This window comes from Phacochoerus africanus, chromosome 12, assembly GCF_016906955.1.
Source record: "Phacochoerus africanus isolate WHEZ1 chromosome 12, ROS_Pafr_v1, whole genome shotgun sequence".
NCBI classification, from domain to species: Eukaryota; Metazoa; Chordata; class Mammalia; order Artiodactyla; family Suidae; genus Phacochoerus; species Phacochoerus africanus.
The window spans coordinates 47092638-47108349 of record NC_062555.1 but is presented as its reverse complement, the minus strand read 5'-3'; the positions used below and the strand labels follow the sequence as shown (position 1 = coordinate 47108349).

At 35.7% G+C, this 15712-nt stretch overlaps 1 protein-coding gene across 7 annotated transcripts in view; it reads left to right on the top strand.

The window, feature by feature from the left end:
• ZNF438 (zinc finger protein 438) overlaps window positions 1-15712 on the top strand; it is a 199517-nt gene that overhangs the window by 32851 nt on the left and 150954 nt on the right. For 6 of the 7 annotated variants that reach the window (XM_047754513.1, XM_047754520.1, XM_047754511.1 and 3 more), the window contains exon 2: window positions 15347-15406. The gene's annotated coding sequence lies outside the window, so the exon portion shown is untranslated. Of the gene's footprint in view, window positions 1-10056; window positions 10169-15346; window positions 15407-15712 lie in introns of those variants that run through there. The other variant, XM_047754512.1, reaches the window with a different exon arrangement.

The following is a 15712-nucleotide window of genomic DNA, read 5'->3' as shown; positions in this document are numbered from 1 at the left end:
AGTATTTGGCAAGACCAGTGGTTCTCCAGGTTTGGCGTACACCTGAATCCTTTGGAGGGTGATGAAAACACACATCCCCAGAGTTTTCTAAATCTGAGTCTGAGCTAGTGCCGGTAGAGCTGAGTTTCACTTTACCTTTCTGGGGACATTTGATATTATTGATTTTTTTAACTAATACTTTCTGAGTTTCAAAACTCAAGATTACTGTCAAATCTGTACTTCTTGTTCTTCTTACATTCTTTTATTTAATTAACTATTATTTAATTTTATTTTATTTAATTTTATGGCTACATCTGTGGCATATGGAAGTTCCCAGGCTAGGAGTCAATTTGGAGCTGCAGCTGCCGTCCTATGCCACAGCCATGGCAACACCAGTTTTGAGCCGCATCTGCAACCTACACCACAGCTTGCTGCAATGCTGGATCCTTAACCCACTGAGCAAGGTCAGGGATTGAACCCACATCCACATGGATAGTGGGTCAGATTCTTAACCCTCTGAGCCACAATGAGAATTCCATATTCCTTTTTAAAAAATTGATGAATGGCAGTGTCCTTTTTCTCAAGTAAGAAACCTGGAACTCACCATGATTCTTTATTCTTCCTTACCCCATATACGGTCAGCCCTCATGGGCATCATTTCGTCTGTAACACTGTGGTCTGTGCTTTAGGTTGAGCCCTTTCTTTTCCCCATATTACTGTAATAACTTCTAAAAGTGCCTGTCCTATTGCCAGTCTCCGACTTTCTCTTACTTATGTTTCACAGAGTGATTTTTTTTTTTTTTAGGGCCACACCCACGGCATATGTAGGTTCCCAGGCTAGGAGTCCAATCAGAACTGTAGCTGCCGGCCTACGCCACAGCCACAGCAACTTGGGATCCGAGCCGGGCCTGCAACCTACACCGCAGCTCACGGTGATGTCAGATCCTTAACCCACTGAGCGAGGCCAGGGATCGGACCCACGTCCTCATGGATGCTAGTCAGGTTTGTTAACCCCTGACCCATGATGGGAACTCCTAATTGCATTATTTCTGAACTCACAATTCTCTGGCCTCCTACCCCTTCCAGGTAGAATCCAGACTCCCTCCCATCCAAGCAAAGGGCTTCAGATCCGGGAGCACTGCCTGCCTGTCTAGTGTTTGTGTCTCTCCCTTCTCCACTCTCCTGGGCTTCGGTACTGAACTTGCCTCGGTTCTGAGTTCTCTGGGGCTTTTGAGCCTTTGTGTGTTCGCTTTTCCCCTGAAACACTTCTCTTTCCCTCTTCACTGCTTACCTTTGAAGACTTAGCTCTGAGATGCCTCTTCTGTCACCCCACTTTCCTGGTCCCTTTCCTGTCCCCAGGAATTAGATATTCCTTTTCTGTGCATCTGTGAGGGTGTGTAAATTGTACTCGTGTAGCACCTAAACACACTGCTCAGTTCTGGAGCTTTATTTGGTGCTTACCTTCCTCTAGACTATAATTTGTCTAAGGACAAGTTTATACCTTTCATCTATTTCCTAATATAGTGCCTAGCTTAATAATTACTCAGTGTTTGTCTAGTGATTGAATGTTAAGGACCATTTGCAGTGATAGAAATGGGTCATAGAACCCCATCCGGAGAACTTAGGACTGGGGAACCGAGGAACAATTTGGAAAGTGAGAAAAACAATGTAGACTTTATATCTCGTTGATTTGTTCAAGATTCTGGTGGAGTCAGTGGTTCTTGGAGTCTGTGACAAGGGGGGACGGGAGTTGGTGATGTAGAAATCACTGCATGATGTTCAAACTAGGTTGCCATTTTCATTTCCTCGAGACTTTGGATAAATACGATGGCTGTGAAGGGCTCCTTGACATATTAAGAACTCTGGCCAACAAGACAAGAACTCTGGCCAGTGAGATTTCAGACTTTTCTGATATGTCTGTATCTTTGTTTCTGTCTGTATATAGATATAGACATACTTGTTTATTTCTTTGTTCTTTGAGAAGTCTTTGCAAACTTGAAAAAAGCACATGGTGGTTGTTGCAAAGCTGTTATAAATGGTGGTTGTTACAAAGTCCTGTGAGATGCAATTTTTATTTTTAAGATTTTAGAGTTTTGCTTGTTCATCCATTGTTCTTAGAAATTCACATCTGCCAAAAATGTCATAGCAGTTGCGTGCTCTAAGCCTGTATCATCCATGTGATGACCTCCAGCTGCACGTGGCTATTTATATTTGAATTTAAATTAGTTGTAGCTAAAATCAATTAAAAAGGTAGAACACTGTAAACCAGCTATAATGGAAAAAAATATAAAAAATTATATTAAAAAAAAAGTCAGTTCCTCAGTCATGCTGGCCACATTTCAGGTGCTCAATAACTGTATTGTGTAGGACAGATATAGTTTCATTATTATGTGACAGTAATTTAGTCAGATGATCAGCATATAATCTCAAATTCTTGTTTTTGAAAAAAAATCCTAAAATGTCCCTAAAAAGTGTGTTTATTATAAAATAAAACACAGATATGAAAACCAGCAAATCAAATATAGGATTTAATGAATTATTATAATGCTGATAGCACCTAGATCAGGAATTAGAACTTTGTCAGTTACCCTTGAAACTCTTCCGTGTGCCTATGTCAATCACATATGGAAGTGTTATCCCAACTTTTCATAGTAATCACTTTCATTCTTCTTTTCATATTTTATGGATCCTTTTTGCTTCCTTAGATACCATAGTTTGGTTTTAACCAAAATAGAAACATTGGTATCCAGATGCATTTTCCATGTTATAAAATTAACCCATTTAAAGTATACAATTCAATGGTTTTAGTGTATTCTCAGAATTCTACAACCATCACCACAATCTAGATTTTAGGACATTTTTGTCACACCCCAAGGAAACCTGTACCCCTTAGCAGTTATTCCTTATCCCTGTCCTGCCAGTTACTTCAGCTCTGGCAACTATTAATCTACTTTCTGTCTCTATAGATTGCTTACTCTGATTTTTCATGTAAAAATCAAATCATTCAACATGTGTTTTTTTTGCGAATGATTTTTTTCCCATAGTGCAGTGCTTTTGAGGTTCATCCATAACATAGCATATATTAGTGTTTTATTCATTTTTATTGCTGAATACTATTCCGTTGTACAGATGTGCCACATTTTGTTTATCCATTCATCAATTGAAGAACACCTAAATTTTTTGCACTTACTGGTTGTTGTGAATAATGTTGCTCTGAGAATTTATGTACATTTCATTTCCCTTAATTGTATACTTAGTAGCGGGAATTGCTAGGTTGAATTGTACTCTGCGATTTAACCTTTTGAGGAACTGCCAAACTGTCTTCTCAGTGACTACATGATTTTTCATTCCCAACAGCAATGTAGAAGGTTCCAGTTTCTCCACATCTTCATCAATATTTGTTATTATCTCTTTTTGATTATCTCCATCTTAATGGGTATAAAGTGCTGTCTCACTGAGTAGCTAATTGACCATAAACATATTACAGTTCCCTTGCATTTCCCCAGTAGCAAATGATGTTGAGCATCTTCTCATGTGTTTATTGGACATCTGTAAATTTCTTTGGAGAAATGTTTATTCATGTCCTTCATTCATTTAAACTTTTAAAATGATAAAAATAATGATAATATTGATTATTTGTTTACCTTTTTATTAAAGGCTTACAGGAGTTCTTTATATAACTGATACCAGTCCTTTTCAGATATATGATTTGTAATTATTTACTCCTATTCTGTGTCTTTTCCCTACTTTCTTTATACTATCATTTACAGCACAGAAGATTTTAATTTAGATGTATTCCAATTTATTTTTTCTTTCATCACTTGTACTTTTGGTATCATGTTTAATAAACTATTGCCTAATCCAAGATGATAAAGATTTACTGCTCAGTTTTCTTCTAAGATTTTTTATAGTTTTAGCACTTATATTAAAGCCTCTGGTCCATTTTTAGTTAATTATTATGTATGAAAAGGTCCCACTTTACTTTTTTGCATGTGGATATTCATTTGGTCCTGTACCATTTGTTGAAAAGGCTGTACTTTGCCAATTAAATTGTTTCAGATGACACTCTTTGTCAAAATTGGTTATAAATGTAAGAGTTTATTTCTGAACTCTTAATTCTCTTCCCATTGTGTTACATGTTTATGTCAGTAGCATACTGTGTTGATTACTGAGCTAGACAGTAAGTTTTGAAATTGAGATATGTGGATTTTTCCAACTCTGTTCTCCTTTTTTTCAGAATGTCCTGGGTTCCTTGCATATCTGTTTGGGTTTCAGGGTCAGTTTTTAAATTTCTGCAGAAAAAGCAGCTTGAATTATGATAATAATTGTGCTGGATATGTAGACCAATGAGATAAATAGTGATATCCTAACAATATCAGATCTTAACAACCCATGAATATGGCATATTTTGTCTTTAATTTCTTCCAGCAGTGTTCTGTAGTTTCCAGTGAGTGAATTTTAAAGTATTCTTATTAAATATATTCCAGAATATTTTATTCCTTTTGATGTGGTCATAAATGCAACTCTTTTCTTAATTTCATTCTTTCATTTTCAGTTGGTCATTGTTATATAGAAATAAATTGAATATGTATATTATTCTTGTTGAACCTGGTTATTTGTGTTTAAAAGGTTTTTAAAAGAGATTCCTTAGGCTTTTCTACAAATCATGTCACCTATGAAGAGAGGTAGTTATACTTACTCCTCTCCAATCTGGATGCTGATTTTTTTTCTCGCCTAATTGCATTGGCTAGAACCTGCAGTGAAATGTTGAGTAGAAAATGATAAGAAATAGGGAGTTCCTGTCATGGCTCAGTGGTTAAGGAATCTTGACTATCATCCGCGAGGACGCAGGTTCAATCCCCGGCATTGCTCAGTGGGTTAAGGATCCAGCATTGCCGTGAGTTGTGGTGTAGGTCACAGACACAGCTCGGATCCTGTGTTGCTGTGGCTGTGGCCCTGGCCCTGTGGCCAGCAATTACAGCTCTGATTTGACCTATAGCCTGGGAACCTCCATAAGCCACAAGAGCATATAAAAAATAAATAAATAAATAAATAAAATGATAAGAAAAGAAATAGGACATTGTTTTTATTTTCTTTTTCCTAATTTTAGGAGCTATGCATTCATTCTTCTCTTATTAAGTATGGTATTAGCTGTGTTTTGTCTGTAGAGGCCTTTTGTCTGATTTAGGAAGTTCCTTTCTATTCCTGCTTTGTTGAGTGCTTTTTATGACAAGAGGGTGCTAGATTTTGGAAAATGCCTTTTCTGTGTCTATTGATATCATGTGGTTTTTACTTTTTATTTCACTAGTATGATATGTTATATTGATTGCTTTCTTTGTATATTGAACCAACCTTGCAGTCTTAGTATACACTCTACTTGGTTTGTAGTATGTAATATTTCTATATATTGCTGGATTTGGTTTGCTAACATTTTGTGGAATTTTTTATAGCTATAGCCATGAAAATATTGGTCTGTAGTTAATTATCTCATAACATTGTTGTCTAGTTTTGGTATCAGAGTGCTACTCACCTAATAAAAATATTCTCTCTCTTTTTTGGATGAGTTTGTCAAAGATTGGTATTAATTCTCATTAAATGTTTGGTGGAATTTACTAGTGAAGCTCTTTGAGTCTGTACTTGATCTGTTGGAAGTGTTTTGAATTAGCAGTTCAGTCTCTTTACTTGTTATAAGCATGTTCAGAAATTCTATATTTTCTTGAGTCAGTTTTAGTAGTTTGTGTTTTTCTAGGGATTTTTCCTTTCCCTCTAAGTTATCCAGTTTGTTAGTGTATAGTTGTTCATTGCATTCCTTCATAATACTTTTTATTTCTAAATGATAAATAGTAATGTCAGTAATGTTCCTTTGTTCATTTCTGATTTTAGTAATTTGTGTGTCCTCATTTTTTCTTGGTCATTTTACTTAAAGGTTTGTTGACTTTTTGGGGTCTTTTCAAAGACAATTTTTCCTTTCATTAATTTTCTTTCTTATTTTTTCCATTATATTTTTTCATTTGTTTGCATTTTATTCATTTATTTTCTTCCTTTTTTATTTTTATTTTTATTTTTAATAGCTGCATCTGCGATATATGGAACTTGCCAGGCTAGGGGTTGAATCAGAGCTACAGCTTGCAACTGAGGCCTATGACACAGACACGGCAACACCAGATCCCAGCCACATCTGTGACCTTATGCTGTAGCTTGTGTCAACTCCAGAGCCTTAACCCACTGATTGAGCCCAGAGAGCAAACCTGCATCCTCGTGGACACAGTGTTAGATTCCTAATCAGTTGAGCCACAATGGCAACTCCTCATTTGTTTCCATTTTAATCTTTATTATTTCCTTCCTTCTGCTTATGTAGGTTTAAATTGTTCTTTTTTCTTGGTACTTCAGATGGAAAAGTTAGGTTATTGTTTTGTTTCTTATTTATTTATTTATTTAGTCTTTTTGTCTTTTTAGGGCCACACCCGAGGCATATGGAGGTTCCCAGGCTAGGGGTCCAATCAGAGCTGTTGCCGCCAGCCTACACCAGAGCCACAGCAACACCAGAGCTGAGCTGTGTCTGCGACCCACGCCACAGCTCACGGCAATACTGGATCCTTAACCCACTGAGCGAGGCCAGGGTTCGAACCCACAACCTCATGATTCCTAGTTGGATTCATTTTTGCTGCACCATGACAGGAACTCCTGATTTGTTTCTTTTTTAATACAGGCATTTACAGCTACCAATTTTGCTCTAAGCACTGCTTTCTTTAGCTGCATCTCATAAGTTTTGTTATGTTGCATTTTAGTTTTCAATACTTTCTCTCAAAGTATTTTCTAATTCCCTTTATGATTTATTCTTGGACTCTGGCTATTTAGCAGGGTATTGTTTTATTTCCAAGTATTCCTGAATTTCCAAAATTTCCTTCTGTTACTGATTTCTAATAGCATTCCATTGTGGTCATAGAACATTCTTCACATGATTTTAATCACTTTGTATTATTTAGGGTTGTTCCTGGCCTAGAATATGGTCTATTTTAGAGAATGTTTCATGTGTACTTGAGAATGTGTATTGTGTTTTTGTGTGGAATGTTGTATAGATGTCTGTTTTATCTAGTTGGCTTATAGTTTTATTCCAGTCTTATGTTTCCCTGTTGATTTTCTTCCTGGTTGTTCTATTGACTATTGAAAGGAGATATGAAGTCCCCCACTATCATTTTTAAATTGTTTATTCTTTCAATTCTCCTTCCTTTGTTGTTTTAAAGTGTACTTTGTCTGATTCTCTTAAAGTTGCTCTTTGCACAGTATGTTGTTTTCCCTGCTTTTACCTTCGACCTATTTGTATCGTTGAATCTAGAATGTGTCTTCTGTACACAATATATAATATATAGATGAATTTTTAAAAATACAGTCTGATAATCTCTGCCTTTTGAATTATTTAATTTATTCACATTTATATTATTTATATGGTTAGATTTACATCTGCCATTTTGCTTTTTGTTTTCTATGCATCTTGTGTCTCCTTTTGTTCTTCTTTTTTTTTTTTTTTGAACTGTCCTCTTTTGAAATAAGTGAATTTCTGCCAATACGGTATCTTAATTCCTTTAATAATTTTTAAATTATATATTTTGAATTATTTTCTTGGTATTTGCTCTAGCATTTACAATATCAACTTTAACTTAAAAGAATCTACTTCCAAATTTTACCTACTTTCAGCAATAACTGAAACTCTATTTTTCTCCCCCCTTTTTTTGGCCGGTATTTTATCCATATTATGCCTATATTATAAAAATGCAACAATACACTGTTATGATTTTTAATTTATATAGATCTTTTAAAGAAGTTTTAAGTCTTGAAGCTGAAAGAAGAAAGGAAAGTAGGTACATATTTATGGAGTTAGTTATATTAAATTTTCTATTTTTCATTTGCTTCATGTATTCTCTGGACTTGAGTTTCCCTCTGGTATTATTACCTTACTTCAGTAAGACTTTGCTCTTACCTGCTTCCTCTATGTTATTGTTATCAAATATATAAAATTTCATATGTTTTTAGCCTAACAATACAGTTGTATGCATATCATTTCATTGAATTGCTCTTTAAAACAGTTAAGAGAAGGTAAAGAAATATGCAATTATAGTGTCTTGTATAATTATGTACCTTTATTGGCAGTCATTTTTGTGTGTGGATTCAAATTACTACTTGGTGTCATTTGATTTCAGCCTGAAAAACTCTCTTCAGTATTTCTTGTAAAGCAGATCTCCTAGCAACACATTCTCTCAGTTTTTGTTTTTCTGGGAATGTCTTGATTTCACCTTCATAGTTGCAAGATAGTTATGCTGGACATAAGATTTTTAATTCACAGTTTTTTACTTTTAGCCATTTGAATATTCAATCCTCCCGGCTTCTAGTTTTCTTTACTTGTGATGAGAAGTCAGTTGTTAATCTTGTTGGAGTTCCTTGTATGTGAACAGTTATTTTTCTTTTGCTGCTTTGAAGATTTTTTTGTCTTTCAACATTTTGATTATATTTTTGTCTATGTGCAGATCTCTTTGTATATTTATCTGGTTTGTAGTTTGTTGAACTTCTTAGATGTGTAGATTAATGTTTTTCGAAAAATTTGGGAAGGTTGCAGCCATTATTTAAATCTTCAAATCGTATAATTTCTATTGATTTATTTTCAAGCACTCTAATTATTTCTTATGCCAGTTCATGTCTACTGTTGAGCTCCTATAGTGATTTTTCCATTTCAGTTATTGTGCAATTCCAAAATTTCTATTTGGTTCTTTAAAAAATTGTTTCAATATCTTGGTCTTCTGTATTTGATAAAACACTGTCATCACACTTTTCTCTAACTCTTTATATTTGATTTCCTTTTGTTCTATCAACTTAAATCTTTATCTGTTAAGTCTAACATCTGGGCCCCTTTAAAATCAGTTTGTATTGCCTGCCTTTTTTTTTTTTTTTTTTTTCCCCCCTCCAAATGGGTTTGGTGTTTCTTAGCACACTTTGCAATATTTGTTGAAAACTGTATATTTCAAATAACAGAACAACTCTGTACTGATCACCTTAGGACTTGGGGTTAATATTATTGCTGTTTGCTTGGAGATATATATATATATTTAGTGACTTGGTTGTATTGACTGTGTGAAGGCTTTTCCCTCCAGTGTACAACATTGGATGTCTCTACTCAAAATTCTTTTTTTTTTTTCCTTTCATCTTTACTACCCAAGGGTCACCTCTTGGTTAGCATAAAAGCCACTCATTGGTTAAAGGCTGTGCTTATACCTTCCTAGTCAGTTAGAATTTTACTGTTTACCATTAGATATGTGTGTGACTTGGAGAGCATTTTCATAGTTGAAAGAGTTTAGGTACTACCCAGTGATACAGCTCATAAAAGAAAGGCAGGATAAATTCTTGAGCTTTTTCTTTGATTTAATAGTTTTTAATATAATTAATTGGTTCTCTGTCATCTCTTGAAGGTGACCAATTTTTTTTTTTAAGTTATGAACTCTTGGACTTAAACTTATTTGATGGGTTTAAATCTATTTCAGTTATTATCATTAATGAAGCTCAAATTATTCCATCTTTGGCCAGTGGGAGCCTTTTGAAATTGCCTCCTGAGCCTTAGAATTAGTCATTTCTCTAAGAAGCTCTGATCTCTAAAGAGTACTCAGTGATACTGGATAGGTCTTTGTTTGTAGGCCTTTTCTATAATCAGAGCTCAGAAATATGTGCACATATTTAAAATAAAGTAAAAGACCTCCCAAGTTCATTTTGATACTTGAAATTAAACCTCTAGACTACAGTGCATTTAAATCTTTCTTCTGCATCTCTTTTCCTTTATGGCAAGAATCCTGGTTTTCAAAGACACAAGTGATTATAGAATTAGAAAATCCCATAATTATTCACTTATTTTTAATCCCTGGTTACACATGCAGTAGTCTCATAATGACAACAGTAATCTTACTGAAAACATGATTACTGAAACCATTAAAAAAATATAGCTTTGCATATTCTCTTGTCATCTTTATAGCCTTTAGGACTGGCATTGTCTTCTGAGACATTGTTTGGCAAAGTGAAATGTTTAGCAACGTTTTGGAGCACCTTCCCTATCTCAGACTCCCTGCTTGAAAGAAGTTACAAAGAGAAGGAAGCTGGGTTCTCTGAAAGCTGGGTTTTGGGGTGACATGGTGTCATTCTTCCTAGGAAGGTGGGACCCTAAAATCTGGTTTTCTGTTCTTTAAAAGCATTGTTTTTTGTTTTCATTTTGTCTTTCTGTCTTTTTGGGGCAGCACCCATGGCATATGGAGGTTCCCAGGCTAGGGTTCCAATTGGAGCTGTAGCTGCCAGCCTACACTAAGGCAACAGCAATGAGGGATCAAGGCAGCATGTGCAACCTACATCATAGCTCACGCTAACAGCAGATCCTTAACCCACTGAATGAGGCCAGGGGCTGAACCTGAGTCCTCATGGATGCCACTTAGGTTCCTTAACCACTGAGCCACGACGAGAATTCTAAAAGGCATTGTTAATGATTGAATCGCATGCTTCCTAAAATAAAACTACTTCATTTTTCTACTCTTATCAGGGAGCAGGTTCTTTTGGCTGGAGATGCTGGATATTTCCTAATCTTGTTCACCTAGTGTATTAGGTTGTGGAGAGGAATACTACCAGCAGGATATAAATTTATCCATGCTGTCACAGCTTTTATGAGTGCACTATGGATGGTGGATAGGGAGAGAGAGTTTTTATGTTAAGGAACTGGCTCACATGATTGTGGGAGCTAGTAAGGGTGAAGTTTTGGGGGTAGGCCAGCAGGCAGAAATTTTAGGTTAAGAGTCAATGATTAAGTCTTGAGTTGAAAACTTGCAGGGCAGCCCATCAGGCTGGAAACATGGGCAGGGTTTTGGTAATGGGTCTTGAGGCAGAATTGCTTCTTCCTTGGGAAAGTTCAGTCTTTGCTCCTAAGGCCTTCAGCTGATTGGATGAGGTCCACTACATTATGGAGAGTAATTTGCTGTAAGGTCAACTGAATGCAATGAGATCCTGCAGGATAGCACAGGGAACTATAATCTCTTGTAATGGACCATGATGGAGGATAATGTGAGAAAAAGAATGTGTATATATATGGGAACCAGCATTGCCATGAGCTGTGGTGTGGGTTGCAGATGCGGCTCAGACCTGATGTTGCTGTGGCTCTGGCGTAGGCCGATGGCTCCAACTCCGATTCGACCCCTAGCCTGGGAACCTCCATATGCCGAGGGTGTGGCCCTTAAAAAAAAGACAAGCAAAAAGCTAATGTATATAATGTATAACTAGGTCACTTTACTGTACAGCAGAAATTAATAGAATATTGTAAGTCACCTGTAATAAAAAATTTAAAAAAACAAAGTCAACTGATAATAAATGTTAATCACATCCACAAGGACCTTCACAGCAACATGTAGACTAGTGTTAGACGGAAGTAACTGGGCATAGTGTAGCCAAATGGACACATAAAATTAACCACCACAGTTAGGTTAAGCATTTAATTTATTGCCCAAACTGAGATTCTTTTGGAAATTAAAAGTACTAAAGATAAAATTATATAATTTTATTTATTGACCGATAGCTCTTTTTTATTGTATTGGTGAATCTATAAGTAAGTCCTATTAAGAAGTTATTTTTAAAATAAACTTATTTCTAAAAAAGGAACATTTTCATGTTAATTAAAAAATACTGAACATCAAAACAAACATCAAAGTAAGATGAAACTCTTTCATATTGACTTTTTTCAAAGAACATAAATAGAATTCTCAGTAAAAGTTCACATACATTATTTAGTTTCTTAGTCATAATTTATCTGTAGTACTGGGTCTCTGTATTTTTCTGAAAGAAATACAGATTTAAAATACGGTTATTTTTGTTTCCTAAAATTATAGTCCTTAAAGTTTTGTTTTATGGTTACTAAACTTGAAATTGTTGATTCTTTTCAGTAGTTACTATTTGTTGTAAATCATAGTTTTTAAATATGAGACTATAATATGTGTGAAGGTACGAACATACCTGGTAAGTTCAAAGCAAATTCTGTTAAATCGAAGTTTTTTTAAATTTTCTTTTTTTAATAGTTTAACATGAAAATATTCTAACCCATATATTTCCATACGTTTTGTCTTTTTTACTTTATTTAGAGTACATTTATTGAATGAAATATTTATAAGAGAAAGTTTGTCAGATAAACTATGTATTTAGAAGTCTTTTGAACACTAAATTTAGAGGCTGCTAGATTGCAACCATTTTGAAGTCCATTTCATCCTTGTACAATACAAACTTATCAAAGTAAAAAAACAAAAAAAACAAAAAAAACCTGGTTCTGTGTATAAATTAAATCTGAATTAAAGATTTCCAACTGACCAAACAGAAGATTTTGAGTGCTCAATTGAAAAACTTCCATACTCTTGATGATTTTACTGAGTCTTCAAGGCCTCAAAGATTTCTAAGATAAGTAGCGAAAAGAGAGAACACGTACTGCCATGCTGGAGTACTTTTTTTATTCAACATCATCTTTGTCACAAAAATATTTTAGTTTAGTTTCTTTGTGTATATGCATGCATGTTTAAATATTTGTCAGTTTTGATTAAATACTTGTCAGTTTTGCTTATATTTAATTCAATATAATCAAATTAGATCCCCATCTTTGGTGAATATAATTGTGAGATGTGTCTGCTTCTACTTTGGTGGTATATTGCTGTTTATATGGTACAGTTGTGAATTATACATGAATCATAACCATGCCCTGGGCCACGGACCAAACCCATGCCACAGCAATGACAACACCAGATCCTTAACCGCTAGGCCACTGGGGAACTCCTGTTCCATAATTTTTTAAATTGATAAGAATATTGGTTTTTACTCTGTAATGCTGTACTTGTCCAAAATTTGCATTTGTGTTATCACTGTAGAAACAACTTATCCTCATTACTTATAGGTTCCATTTTGCACATTCTGCCTACTCACAAAAATTTGTAACCCCAAGTCTGTACTCTTGTCACTTTTTTTTTTTTTTGGCTTTTTTAGGACCGCACCCACAGCATATGGAAGTTCCCAGGCTAGGGTACAAATCAGGGCTATAGCTGCTGGCCTAGACCACAGCCACAGCAATGCCAGAATTGAGCCTCATCTGTGACCTATACCACAGCTTTCGGCAACACTGGATCCTTAATCCACTGAGCGAGGCCAGGGATCGAACCCATGTCCTTGTGGATACCAGTTGGGTTCGTTACTACTGAGCCATGATGGGAACTCCCATCCCTTTTGTCACTTTGGTAGTCACTCAGGGACATTTGCAGAGTAGCAAAATTTGGTTTGCTGTCAGCTGAGGTAAAGCAAGGCTTTCTTCTTTTACCTCTCAGACTAGAAACAAGTGTCCTTTTTGTGGTGCCACTTTTTTTGTTTGTTTGTTTTTTTGTGCTTCTTGTTGGTGATCTCACTGTTTACAGTGGCTCCCAGGCAAGGTATTGAAGTGCTGTATATTATTGAAATTCCTGTATATTGTAAGTGCAAGAAGGCTGTGATGTGATGTGTTTTATGGAGAAAAATGCATGTCTTAAATAAACTTTATTCAGGCATGAGTTAGTGCTACTGACTCTGAGTTCAAGGTTAATGAATCAATAACATATATTAAATAAAATGTCTTTATACAGGAACACACATTAACACAAGGTTAACTTTGAGCAGTTGATGAAAATATTGTAGCCAGAGGCTCAGAGGAACCTAACTGTGTATTTCCTCTAAGAGCACTAGTTTGATATTTACTAATTCGCTGTTCATGGTGACTCTATAGAACTTAATTACAGTGATTAATGAAAAATAACTATAATTTTATCTTTGTTGTTGAAATTCTTAACTGAGTTTAAATAGCTGCTACACCTGTCAGGTGTTTCACATTCTATAAAATGAACTTCCAAGAGCTTTATTTTGGTTCTATGAACTGGAAAAAGACAATCAAACCATTATTAGATTTAAACGATTTTTCCCTCTTTTTTACATTAAAGATTTAAGTGATTTCTCTTTGATACCTCTCCTGACACTGGTAGAAAGCTGGCATCATTTAAGTGTGAATTTCTTCTGCTAATAGAGCCAACAAAGTAACAGCTGTCACTTGTTGGCTATGTAAACAAGGTACTTTGTCATCAGAACTGAGCAAGATTAACCTAGAGGCCACTCATTTGATCTAAATGACAAGTCATGCTTTATAGAGTAATAGATAAAATTTCATCTCTGTTGGCTTTTCTTAAATTGATTGCCCTTGAGCTGGTCATGGCTGGGGCAGCCTTGACTCTTTTCTTGGATCTCCACCCAAGACTGGGGGATTTAGTCCAAGTGCACTTCCTTTTCCTGCTAGTGGTTCGGGTGCTGACTCTGAGAGTGAGGTGTCCGTTTCAGCCCATCCAGAGATGAATTACTGCTCAGGCTCTTCCACATTTAACCACAGGTTAAGTTGACAGCTGGGTTCACTGTGCACACATTTCGCCCTTCTCAGCAAGGTCATGGCAGAGCCTGGAAGTCAACGCTCTGGCTTAATATAATGCTCTCTCTCTCTTTTTTTTCTTTTTGTCTTTTTAGGGCCTCACCTGCAGCATATGGAGGTTCCCAGGCTAGGGGTCTAATTGGAGCTGTAGCCCCCAGCCTACACCACAGCCACAGCAATGCCAGATCCGAGCTGCATCTGCCATCTACACCACAGCTCACAGATCCTTAACGCACTGAGCGAGGCCAGGGATTGAACCTGCAACCTCACGGTTCCTAGTCGGATTCGTTTCCGCTCTGCCACGACGGGAACTCCAATGCTCTCATTTTTAAAAAATCACCAGAAAATGGAAAACCCAGGACAAATTATGAATTGGGTGGGACACTGGGACAGCGGGCATGGGGTTGGGACTGTCTCGGTCAACCTGACCCATGTGGGCAGTTTACCAGACATGTGTCTTTTCAAAAATCTCCCAACCTCAAACTCTAGATGACTATTTTCCCCTTACAAAGGCAGTGCTCTCAGTGTGATTCACTTGTTTGTGACCATTTAGTAATTTGCACAGCATTATGCACATGGAAAAGAATGTGAAGCATTCTTCTTAGTTTTATTCATTGTGGCGTTTTTTTTTTTAAGAACGTCTTCTCTTCCTCTTAAAAATTTTATTAAATTTTGCTTGCCTTTATTTTTAAACTAAAGGCATATAATACATTTTTAGAATTATTCCTCCTTAAATGAGTTCTTTTGTTAATAAATATAATAAAAATATCATGCAGTAATTAAAAATGGAATTTGGGAATGGAAAGAAGGCAGGTTGTACATATATATTTGATAAAAATGGATATTATGATTATGATAAAGCTTTATATTTTGTTACAGGATGAATTAAAAGGATTTCCCATCTGTCTTATGACTCTTTTCTGGAGCCTTGGGACTTTGGTAAGTGACAGGCATTTTTTGAAGAGATGTTTCTGAAAAGTTAAATGATTTGTTTTGGACAAAGTAGGCAATGGAGCGTATCTTACTTCAGCCATTTGCCTTTTGTTCTTCTCTGTAAAACATAAGTAGAAATACCATGTTTACATGAATCATAATGTAACATTCTCTGATATCCAATAAATCATATTTTCCAGGGAGCTCTAGGTTTGTTTTCTTTAATAATTATAATGGGAACATTGTAAGACACAGGAGTTAGGCATATTTCAAAACTTAAAGCTCTAAAAAAACATCATTTGCAAAGTGGTG